The following is a 12,980-nucleotide window of genomic DNA, read 5'->3' as shown; positions in this document are numbered from 1 at the left end:
GTTACGATCGTTTCGCGGGGTATTTGTTTGCGCAGCGCGTGGACGGGTCCGGCATAACAAAATAGCCGCGCGCATATGCACGCTGGCAGCGAGAGAGATCGCGAGGTTACCTGTTCGCACGCCAACGATAATGCAGTCGAGCGCTCCGGTCTCGTGTCAACGATCGGCGAACGGCCACGAATCTCGACGTGCGCACGTCCGTCTAAATGTACCTACCTGAGAACCTTACGCCACCCAGCTGCCCTCTCCCTTGCATTCCCGCGCAACTAAAGACACGGCCAGATTGTGCGATCTCGAGTGGACCTCGACCGTTTTGTTCGTTTCACTTCTGACCGCTGCGCCGTGAGAGTTGCCTCGCTCGAAATTATAAAAACTCACTGGATTGTTGAATCATGTTTTTTCCATTATGCGATGTTAAGGTACGAAGTGAGCTGAGACGAAGAAATTTTGCTACGACCAACGATGCAAGCATCGAACGAAGCTGTATAGTAGAGGTTAATCAGGTTGATGGGTAGGAAGAATCGACGACGGGAAATTGGCTTGAATGTTTTTATTTAATAAATTTTGTTTGTATCTATTTTAGTATCGCGTTAAATGTATGTAATTTTACAAATGTTTATACCTTACTTTCCAATGAGCTCGCCAGATATTTTTAAAGAACTTCGTCTTTGAACCTAACAGTTTCGTTCGATTTTCAGCCACGTCGTACCTAGCGATGTAGGCTGCAGAATAAAACAAAGATTAGAGTTAAGAACAAATTCCAAACTATAAATTCTCGAATACAAAACTACTTTCATCTCTGATTTATCCTTATATGACTGTGAAAATGGACTTACTTTGAACTTCAAGACATAACGCACGAACCTGAACATAAGGACAATGTACCAACAAATCGCGTTATCAACCCGATGGATAAGATCTCCATTCTCTTTCCTTTCTCCACAATGAAATGGCAGGAAAAAAAAGAGCAAAAGCTGAAAGAAAGGCAAGCACAAATAACGAAACTGTACAGAATCAACGACTACATACACACAAACACATATAGAATGCAACGTTTGGTCTCTCGCAATCCTGGTTGCACGGTGGCTCTCGCAATCGTAGCTTCTGTCCGCGCTGGTGCTTGCGCGCGCGTTCGCGTTTGCGAGAAATCGGGCCTCCACCATTAAACCGTCACGTCGCGGAATAATGCGCGACTATACAAACGAGCCGGCTACACCCACCGCGAAGTTAAAAGTCCTTCTCTTCTCCTCTCTCTCTCTCTTTCTTTTCTTTCTTTCTCCCTCTCTCTCTCTCTTTCTCTCTTTCTGCCTGTCGAGCAGAAGAGAAAGCAAAAGGAATTTCGCAGCCGCGATATCACCCGCCGCGGTGAACATTATTTTCCCTTCACCGTCCACCTGCCGTCCTCCGACATTGCACGCGATTTTCAGAGGCAACGAACAACACGCTCAAGCATGAACAGCAACAGAGCAAAGCAGCAACAGCACACCATCGGTGTGCAACGTCGTGGACGTCGAGTATATCCGCTTATTCATACATCTACCACATCTTCATTAGAGGTGCACACGAGCCACGGATGATTTTGCAGGATCTACTTTCTGCCCTCCGCACGAGCCGGATCGTTGTTCCATCGCACACCATCGTGTTCTCCCGCGTTACACGTACTTATGTACACAGTAGCTCAGCAAAGTATTCGAACACTTACCATGGCAAATTTTTACCTGTATACCGTATGTGTGTTATTGAAACATTTGGAAGTTTTACTAGTATCATAATAAAACGCCATTGTCATAATTATATTGGTCAAATATGAAACTATTTATATCTATAGATATTTGCTGCGAACATACAGTAATATGTGATAAGAAGTTGGTATACAGAATGAATAGCAAGTTTCAGCATACAGTAAGCGTTATTGATGGTCTCAATGAATATCGAAGGTTATTAGTGTAATAGATAATTGATTGTGTGAATATTCTTAGAATCTCTGCGAAATATATACTGTCATTAGAAACGTACTCTTATTAGATGTCTTAGAGTCAATGCAATTTTATTCCATGTCTGGGTAGTAATGAAATTTTAAACTGCTTTCTATGATACACATAATATTCATAAAAGTATCCTATAAGTTTTTAAGTACTTTAATGTGCTACCGTATATGTGTGCTCTTTAGCTACGTAAGCAAGTATCAGGTACTCTTCCTGTTGCTTTTCCTTGCGGCAGCTTGTCATGTGCACCTTAGGTTCGCGCACGCAGTGCTGGTTAACCATCTGCGTTAATTAAGCGTTAACGCGGCCTCTAGATGACCCCGTGGAAGAATGAAATCTGAATGGAAATGGAGCGATAGTCATGCAACGATGTAACTCTTTGCTACTTTGTGGAATTTTTTCATCGATTTCCAGACACTTTTCTCATGGAGGACTGGAATGTCGAGATATTTTTGGTTTGCAATCTAAATTACGAACGAGATTTCCTTTCGAGATTTTCTAGAATAATTTCCTGAAAGATTATATAAATTTTGTAGAGAACTGGTTTTATAGACTTGTAAATAAATGCTCAGAAGCTTCCAGTTTAAAATTGTTTGACCTCTAGAAAAGATGATATCCGAGTGAATGTTACTTTCCTGCAGTGTAGTTTTCGTAGAGTAGGAGATTTTTCTGCTTAACTTACATGTTTAGACTTTTCTTTTATTTAAAATTGCCATTTAGGTTATGAACGAAGGAAGTGAAATTTCTCCAAAATTCCTTTCTGAACTCTTCCGGAATGTTTGTATAGAAGATAAAATAAATATTGTGTAGAACTCGTGGGTTGTAAACTATCACTGTCATCGACTATTCTTTCCGTTGCTCTTCCTTGTGGTACCATGTCGTGTGCACCTTAGGTTCGCGCACGCAGTGCTGGTTAACCATCTGCGTTAATTAAGCGTTAACGCGGCCTCTAGATGACCCCGTGGAAGAATGAAATCTGAATGGAAATGGAGCGATAGTCATGCAACGATGTGGCTCTTTGCTGCTTTGTGGAATTTTTTCATCGATTTCGAGACAGTTTTCTCATGGATAACTGGAATGTCGAGATATATTTGATTTGCGAGTCAGATTACGAACGAGATTTCCTTTCAAGGTTTTTTTTAGAATAGTTTCCTGGGAGATTAGATAAGTTTTGTGGAGAACTATTCTTGTAGATTTGTAGATAAATGTCGAGACGTTTCCAGTTTAAAATAGCTCTAGGAAAAATGATATCCAAATGAATGGTACGACTCTGCAACGTTTTCGTAGAGTAGGAGATTTATCTGGTCAACTTACATGTTTAGATTTTTTTTTTAATTTAAAATTGCGATTTAAGTAATGAACGAATAAAGTGAAACTCCATCGGAATTCCTTTCTGAGCTCTTCCGGAATGTTTGTCTAGGAGATAAGATAAATATTGTGTAGAACTCGAGGATTGTGATGTTCTAGATTGAAATAGTTCGGGTTATAGAACAAGTGAAATCGGAATGAAAATGCAGCCACGGGAATGGAAGGTGTATCAGTTTTTTGAAGTGCCTTTCTACAGTAATTCTGTTAGTATCGTACTTCGTTACCAACGTTACTATTGTTATTGTAGTGGTGACTCTCACTAGTTCGAATTTCAATTGTCGCGTACCAATATATCGTACATTGGTTGTTGTAAACTTTCATGCTTCTTACTTTATCCCATTCACCTGGTGATGTCACGATATTCGAAATAACATTGTGAAGTAATATTCGAAGTGATAATATTTTAATACTCGTTGAATAGTGATTTTAGTATCGGAAAATACAAAATGTAGCTACATAAAAGCGAAGCAACGAAAAGGGTTGGTATTCTCCTGTATTAATTTTTAAATACGAACTTGGTTAGGTAGTTATATTACTTCCCGACAAAAGTCGGGTCCAGTAGCGTTTACTTGGTGTTAGTAGCTTCACGCTCGCAAGTCAAGAAAATGCCAGGAAATTGAGCAAACGTTCGATTGCAGTATAATTATTCTTACTGCAATATAAGGGTACGCGTTATCGAAGTAGTTTCCTTGTGCTACTACTATTAAGTAGTTACGTATTAACGTTAATACGTTAATATTCTTCCTCATATTTACCTACGTATATACTACACTAAATCTTCTATCAAATATACAACGTAATTTCTCGACAACTTCAAAACAAGCTAAAAGCGATATACTATTCAGTGATTTACAATCCCACATAAAACATAACCTCATCATCACCTAACCTATTTAATAGCATAAAGCATTTACCACTATATAAAATCAAAATATACGATCAAATATGCAACTTAACTACTCGATGAATTCCGCCCCAAAATAACAGAAATACCATCCACCAAGATTACCCCATATTAAATTTAACTTTACCATTAACCGAATTATTTAAAGCCTACTATCGTCCTCGAAGAATAAAATCTTCCCACAGGGACAGGAAGATATAACTCAACGACCTTAATCCAGGCGAAGACCAAGTCATATAAACAACCCAATCACCGAAATACATTCATTCATAAAGCTGTCAATTCCAACACAATTCCACGATTCCTCTCATCGATACTCCGTCCATACTAGACAATAATTCCCTGAAACGATCCGCAGGAAACACCACAAAGTTGAACGTCTCATATTCCCCATGCAAGCGACCGGAACCCTGTCCAGGCAAAGCGTCGCCGAGTGCGCTACACACACAATCTGCGAGGGCCTGTGGCGCCTCTTCTGAACTCGAGCTTCACCCTCGTGGATGACGCGACCCCACGGGTAACCCCCCTCGGTTCGTCGTCCCTTTCCCATGCGCGGGTTCCGAAACGCGGGAATCCCGCGTCGACGCGCGGTCCGCTGTCGCGGGGACAGCGTGCACACGGCCAGAGCGCGTCTAAATACGCGGCGGTGAGGAGAAAAGAGCGAAGCGGGTAAAAGAGAAGGAGGAAGGTGCGCGCGCGCGCGCACGTTAGCGAGGCGAATTCCCACCGTGGCGCGGCGCTGAGGCTTATACAAGTTCCCGATGCTGGTGTTCTATAATATAGGCAGAGTTGCCGTTCGTCCTGCACCGGGTTGTCCGGCCAGTCCGTGGCCAGGACTCCCACCAGGCCAACCTAGCCTTCTTACGTGCCCACCTACTCCTATCGAGCAATCCAAATGCATTCTTTCTTCCTTTTCCTCGCCCCCTTCACTCTCCTCTCTTGGTCACCACCATCTTACTCCCGCGACTTCTCCTTCTCTTCCCACAGGCACCGGCTACGGCCTGTGGCGCGCGCGAGCGAGCTCCCTGTCGATCCGTTTCTCTCTTTGCTCGCCTGTCCACCGCGCTTTCTTTCTTCCTTTTCCTTTACCGTTCGCAGGACGAAGTCCTCCTACTACGTTGACCGGCTCGGTTCGCCCGGTCGTGGCTCCAAGAGACCGAGTCGAGGAGGAGGGTGCGACAGGGTTACGCGTTAGGACATGGTATACGACGGTGACAGATGATCGAAGGTCGATGTTCTGCAGATTAAAGAAATTGCGTGCGTAGCGAGGTATAGGTGGAACTGGAATCGGGATTGAACGGTGTTGAATTTTGGAATTTTCACTTAGCCTGAGATACTGGAGCGGTTGTGATCATTGGATCAGATTAGATCCAATTAGTAGATCGTTAGATATTGGATTTTCAGGAATTCGGTTGGAGGGTTTGGAGCGGTGGTAGGGATGTCTCTGTGATAATGATTTTTAATTCATTAGAAGTGGATTTTTTAGAAGCTGGAATATCGGACCGGTTGTTACTAAATATGGATTTCGTAGCGATTGTAAAGAACAGATATATCAGTAAGTTTATCAAAAAATACTTCTAACTTGGAGCTGTTGATCAACACTAAATATTACAACTTTGTTAAAGACAAAAGGTATGATATAACTTTTGAACGACCATGTATGTACGTAATATCGTACATACAGAGTGATAGATGTCCAAAAAATAAGGTATGTTTTTTCTCACTCTTTCCATGCACTTTCTCACCGTTTCTCCACTTTCTTCCGTCCCTTTCCTCCAGCGTGTTGCCTTTCTCTCTCGGTGTGACCCAAGAGTGCCCTTCCTCCCACTCGTTCTGTCCAGCGACTCAACGTTAGACCTTACATACTTGGCATACCTGCAAACGACCGCGTAAGTCCGGCGGTGCGCGACAATGCTAAGCACGAAGAAATCTGTCCGAAAACCTGTCGCGACCTGCTGATACACCGCTCCTCCGGAGGCGTGCTTCTCGTTCTGGTTTTGGTTCTGGTTAAGGGAGAAAGAAGTTCTCGATGAATCATCGAATTTCAATCTTTTAATGTATCTTCGACACTGAAGCAAACCTTTGAATATTATAACGACTACTTTACTCTGTCTGTTTCGTATATTTTCACGTAGTCTATGCATTCCGTCAATTTGAAATTCTAATGCTAAAGATGTAAACAATAGTAAATAATTTTTTAAAAGATTGTTTCCAAAGAACAAGGATAAGATCGTAATTTCGAATCTTGTCACTTGTAGCGTCAGTGAACAACATGCCAACCAACCAATTGACCATCTTACGTAACTTCTAGATTTCGTTTGATACGAGAAGAACGCAAAGGTATACCAATATCGTAGCAAGTAGAACGAGAGCAGCTTCATTCCGAGACCGTCGAAAACTATCAATTTTATTGATCCAACTGAAAGCATTGGATAGAATGAAAAACAACGATAGAAAGCGGAGTATCGTCGTGCTAACGATTCGATTCGAACACGTTAGCGATTTACACAATCATAGCGGTATGTATCGATAAAAGAAAACGCAGAGAAACAACCTGTCGTTACATTGGCAGCGCTTAAATCGATTCAAAGAATCCAACCAAACTCCATTACGACCTACCGAAGCTAGTCGTTGTCGTAGGTCGTACAAATAGTAAGTTACCATTAAAGCTTACCACTTAACATTATTAATTTGCAATTTGGAAAGTATGCTAAAATTCTCTAAGTGTCTTTAATAATCCCCTGGACGAATGCACGAGTCGCAAATGTATTATTTCGTAGGCTGGCCACCCACTTCACGATTTGTCGCTCACGTATAATTTAGAAACAGCCGAAGAACGATTATCGCGGTAATGGTTTCATGGAAAAGCAAGGTTTCGCTTTGCTGGAAATTAGAGCGATGCCGATGATGTGGGCTGGCAGAGTGGGTTTGGTCTGGCTACTTACGGGCCAATCTACTACGAGTAGATCGCGAGCAACGAAGATTTTTCGCCAGTTGGAAGGGGATAAATTAATATCGATGATGCGGGAGGAGCAGACTGGCAGACTTACTTGGCCTAATTTTAGACCAGTTGCGTTACTTGATTACGCGAATGCATAAATGTTGAGAATATTGGAATGTACGGATCTTCTAAAATATTTACAAATACATAGGATGAATCTGAAGGAAAAATTATCGAAGAAGTTTCGGGCCTTCGTGTTTGCAAAATTTTACAGCGAAGATGAAGACTTTTAGAGTGAAACATCTCGAGATAAAAGATTTACTTTCGACAAACGATGGAATTAATAAACATTCCTACGTTTATTTATTTTAACCTCTTCCGTTGATTTACTCTATTCTGATATAAATATTTATTGGTACATTTAATCCATTTGTTTCTTTTTTCCAATTTTACTGATGAAAACAAGACCACATTGCCATTTGCGTTATTAACAATGTCGTGATAGTCAGACTAATAAAGAGCAAATAGACGTTCAATTAATATAAATTAACGAATGTTCAATTGTTAAAAGGCACGCCTTTCGCTAATGTAAAGTCGTGTACGTTATCGTACGTTTCCATGCCGCTTCCTACAAACATTAGGTACTTTCTCATCATCGAGTGCGTCGATAAATAACAGTTCATAGGCTGTACATCAAAAGAACGATCTACGGTAACACATTATTATTGCAACTTTATGTCGTAAACGATTATATCTTGTCGGTGGAATAATTTTAAATTAACGTGTTGCTGGATGCATAAATAAACGTAAACAGCCAGCTGTTGGTTGTCGGCCAAATAACCATATGCATTTTAATACTATGTCACACGTATCTTGAAACCGATACACAAGAGTAGTACGACTTCGACACAATTTTATAACTCGTAACCCGACAGTCTGTAACTCGTGACTCGTACAATTTCTGCTTAGGTTCCAGTTCCTTATTCGCGTTTATAAAAATACAGATTCTCATAAATATTCACAGTTCAGCGCCAATGTTAATAATTTGCCCGTTACCAATTCGCCAAAGCGGGATACGAACGATTTTTAAGCGATCTGCGTTTGAAAAGAGACTGTTTAACTCGTCGTTGGTGGCACGATGAACGATGAAACGTATCGTGTACCTGCATTAACAGCTTGATGACTATGGTTTACGACGAGGGTACAACTTTTACTCGTCAAAAGGAAAGTTTGTTCAAGGAATGTCAAATTCCCTTCTCTTGTAATCGCCGTAATCTATTAGCGCGCGATGATGAATTCTTAATTGTGAAGTTTCAGTGATAATATTAGCTCAATATTATCGAATCGACGACCCTGGTAAAAGGAAAACGACAAGAACGAAGAAGAGAGGAAAAAGAAACGTCTCGCCTTGAAGTCTACTTACCGTCCAATTATTTTAGCCCGCGCTGCAGTGATTCACATCCACAGAATGCATCTAGGCTCGTACGCCCTACAAAACGACAGAGACAGTACCTGGTGAAAAAACACAGAGCAGGATGGAAAAAAGGAAACGAAGTCTCGATTCTCCGGGATACACCATGGAACACTTGTTTGTACATCGCCTGGCTTGATGTTGATTTATCGAGCGTGCGCGCGTGAGCGCACATGTTGTACAATTGATACGTTCCAAGGGAGCAGATACGATCTGCCTTCGCGCAGATCCAGCGCGTGCAAACTGCAAGCTGATCACTAGACAGCGGATTTTTATGCGTTTACGTAGAAATACGCACAGAATGCACGTAGTAAGCGAATGTACGTAACATACCAAAGCTACGATATACTCGTTGTAATGTTTAATGGAAAAACCAATTTTCTAACTAGCTTCCACATTTATAATTATCTTGGCAAAATTATGATATTGCACGAGCATACGCGTTACGCGAGTCAATGACGTTATAATTATATCATAAGTCTCATTAATAGCACAAGTCTCTCGAGTCATTTATAGAGTATCGATAATCGATACATATTTTTTATTTTTTATTTTGTCTACGTAAATCTATAAAATGAACTGCTACACGAAGCTTCGATCAGCATACGTAGTGGTGAAGAATCGTCTCGTCTCCTCTGTTCTTGTCCTTAAACGAGGGGCAACTGCAAACGAATTTTCAGGTTGAAGTTTCGAGGCGAGGCCACGCGAGCTGATTCGTCGCTGAATCACTATACGCGCTAGCCAGACGATTCGCAAGACTATTATTCAGGGTTCGTCTCACGGTCGAACGGTCCAGATATTGCTGTGCCCTTGCGTCGTGGCGATTTTTCTTGATAAGGCGAACGGAACCGCGACGTCCTTGCGACAGAGGTCAATGGTGACCCGGGAGAGAGGGCCCCGTCTTTAATTGCACCGGCGGATGTCGCCGAGTGAAAGTTGAAAGTCCGGAGGAACGATGCTTGGATGTGAATTTTGTCGCGATGGTTGACAGCCTTTACGTTCTTTTCTTTCTGTCTTATTTGGCTCTGAGAAATGGAAAGGAAGGGATAAAATATAGAATAGAGAAGGAAGCAGATACATTGAATTGATCCTTTACGGAAGCAGGAAGTTTAGAGAGACAGTGTCGAAGGATATTTTATTGGAAAGAAAAAAAGTATTTTTAATTACAGTGTCTTATGATTTAACTATTAATGTTTCTACAAATTTTTCATAAAATACCTAGAAAAAACTGACTTATGAAGAAATACAGTATAAAATGTAAAAATGTTCCCTTTACTATACCTCCGCAATTTATAATGGCGAGGAGAAAACGTTCAAGAAGTAATGAACGCGAAAAGTCGTATAATTATAACCGATGAAAACTCGGTATCTCGGTATATAATTTTTATTAATGTGTTAAAAGATGTTGAACAGAAAAGCCATTGTATATACAAATTAGTTATACTTAAACACGCTGTATTATTTATCAATCAAATCAACTTTGATCTAAATATAAAAAGCTGATATCTTATTGAAAGAGTTAAAACGTTACATAAGTATACTAAAAACAAGATTATTTCATTATAGTTAAATAAATAAGAAAGAAACACTAACAAACTAAACAGAAATATGAAAATTCGAACGAGAACGTCTCCGGTATTTCGGTCGAATGTCGTCCATAGTTTTTCAACGAGCTTTTTCGCGGATAGAAGAGATCCTCTCAGCCAGATGCCTTTTCCAATTTTCACAGAAGCTTTCTCACACGCCCGCGCACGAATTTTCATGCTTCTGACACGCGCGCTCGAAATAGTTGTCTCCGGCGTCAACCCGTTTTTGCGTTCCTCTCCATCGACCCGGCGAAAAGGTCAATTATTGCATTACCATGCGACGTGGGTGCGCGGAGGGAGCACAGCAGATAAATCCGCTCTTGGATGAACTGCCTGTTATATGTGCGTATATATATACACACGACCACATCTAACCATCGGTATCGCACATGCGTTTCGCACTAAAAATAAGAACTCGTTACTGCCCACCAGAAATTCGTTCGTCGATATAGACCTTGATAGATGTTTATTGAGCCGAGCTAAAAATGGGTTTAGAATTTCGAATTGTGGTCTGAAAGAATTTGTAATTCTTTGAAGAATTATCATTTTTCGAAGTTTCGCAATTGTGTTAAAAATTGTTGAAATAATTTGAAAAAGAACAACATTCGTCGTCTTATGAATATCGTTGGGAATTTAGAATAAAAGTTTTCAATAAAGATCAAAAGACAAAAACGAATGAAATTCAACTTGCTGTCATATCGAAGCAATATTCATTATCGAACATATTTCACCGAAAACTATCCAATTTTTCAATTTCGAAGTCTAGAAAATTCTCATCGAACACTTTTGCAAATCAATTTCTATCAATTCCCAGTTCAAACCTGGGACAAAGCAAACCGAACGCTTTGATTTCAAGCTCGACTTCACCATAGTCTCGAAAAACACCATCTTCGTTTCATTCGGCACTAAAAATCCTATAAATTCTAAAAATTTTTTATCAAAGATCTTATGGAAATCCATTTTCATTCATAGAACGTTCTTCAAACTGCAAACGAATCGGATCCAACGCTTTGATCCAAGCTCAACTCCACCGTAGCCTCAAAAGCACCGTCCTCGCGTTATTCAGAACTAGAAACCCTAAAAATTTTCGAAAACTTCTTCAAAAAATACTCTCCTATCGACTACCACGTGGAAACCCGTCTTTATCCATCGAATTTCCTTCAAATTCCAAGCGAACCAAACTCAACGCTTTAATATCGAGCTCGACTCCACCATAGCCTTGAGACCATCGTTTCCGCCTCGCTTAGGACAATCCTGCGCCCTCAAACACGCGCCAGCGACGTTCCCCCATGAACGTCGGACAATATCTTCGTAGCATCCTCCGTAAAGGCGACTTTAACAGCGTCCTCCGCTTCCTCCAGCCTAATAAGCGCCGAAGTCGCGCCTTTGCCGACCTATGGAATGTTAAGAACCCTATGGTGGTTGTGTTCGCAGGTCGTCCCGCCGTCAGCTTGGCACGTCACCCATTCGACGCCGGTAATATACGCTCGCCGTTCGCGGCGATAAATATTACAATATAATATTCCTCGGCGTGAGACGAAGGATTCCTGACAAGCCTTGCAGGACGAAACGGAAAGCCAAGCGGCGAAGAGGTCACCGACGGAAGGGATATCGCGTTACTGGAGACAACGAACAACTTTGCTCGAAGGAGGCATCCTTTTACGATTCACCGAATAGCTCGTGGTGCGATTTTTTCATTCGAAGGCGAGGAATTATTAAAACGCGTTTTCCCTTCGGTCACACCGAGGTAAGTCTGTGAAATACTCGTGGAACATGTTGGTTCGAGCGTTGAGGGAAATAGCAAAGGGCGATGAGTTGGTTAACCCCTTCGCGCAAAATATGATGCAGCGAGAAAGGCTGGAAATATAGAACGATATCTCCTTCGTTCTTTTTTCGTGTGTGTTTTTCTTTAGGGATAAGTTCTTTTTTTCTCTTAATGTAATCCGTGAGCGTATTTTTAAATATTGGAGATCTCCTCGGTTTTGGAAGGTATATATAAATTGCATCCGTTTAGATATTCGATCGGATAAACATGTAAGGACATTTTCTTCTTTGTTAGTTTTTGTTTTTAATAAAATTGAACAACGAATGTGTTAAGAAATAGGAATATTATATCTTTCCCAATTTTTTTTTTTTTTAATGTAACGTGTGTATCTTTTTGTGATTTACGGCTTTTGGAAAATATGAATGGTATTATACTTATCTGGATGTTCTATTCTTCGAGATACTCTTCAAAATATTATAGGGTAGCCCGTAATATATTTTTTTACGTAATAACTTTCTTTTATTGTCCGTTTATCGACACGTTGGATCGGCGAACAATGAAGCAGTTAGGGCTTTCACTATCATTTTACTCACACGGTTTTATATAATAATAGTATATAATTATGGCGGAAGCATTCCTTATTCGTTCAATATGTCTTAAAACATACTCTGAGTGCAAGTATGCAAGTTTTACGAGTACCAGTTTTAACTTGTAGTAGAATATATTTTGTTCGATAAGTATGTTCACGTATGTGGGAGAATAAATTTACTACCTAGTTTTTATACAAGCACATATATGATTGAAGTTCCTTTAGAAAAATCTAGAAATACCATGTCTTGCATTTGAATAAAGAATTTGTAAAATGGAAAGTACGCTGTAGCCTAAGAATTGTTTTAAAAACTTCGCGAATGAAATCCCATGAAAATCACAGATTCCGTTTCCATTCCGACAAATCTTCAA

At 40.6% G+C, this 12,980-nt stretch overlaps 1 protein-coding gene across 1 annotated transcript in view; it reads left to right on the top strand.

Annotated features, from left to right (window-relative positions):
- LOC117214669 (centrosomal protein of 290 kDa-like) overlaps positions 1-12,770 on the top strand; it is a 170,107-nt gene extending 157,337 nt beyond the window's left edge. The window contains exon 24 of the mRNA XM_033460881.1: positions 11,690-12,770. The gene's annotated coding sequence lies outside the window, so the exon portion shown is untranslated. The remainder of the gene's footprint in view (positions 1-11,689) is intronic.
- The last annotated feature ends 210 nt before the right edge of the window (positions 12,771-12,980 follow it).

The sequence above is a fragment of the Bombus bifarius genome, unplaced genomic scaffold (assembly GCF_011952205.1).
Source record: "Bombus bifarius isolate JDL3187 unplaced genomic scaffold, Bbif_JDL3187 scf7180000009243, whole genome shotgun sequence".
NCBI classification, from domain to species: domain Eukaryota; kingdom Metazoa; phylum Arthropoda; class Insecta; order Hymenoptera; family Apidae; genus Bombus; species Bombus bifarius.
The sequence above is the reverse complement of the archived record's forward strand: the minus strand, read 5'-3'. Positions and strand labels throughout refer to the sequence as shown.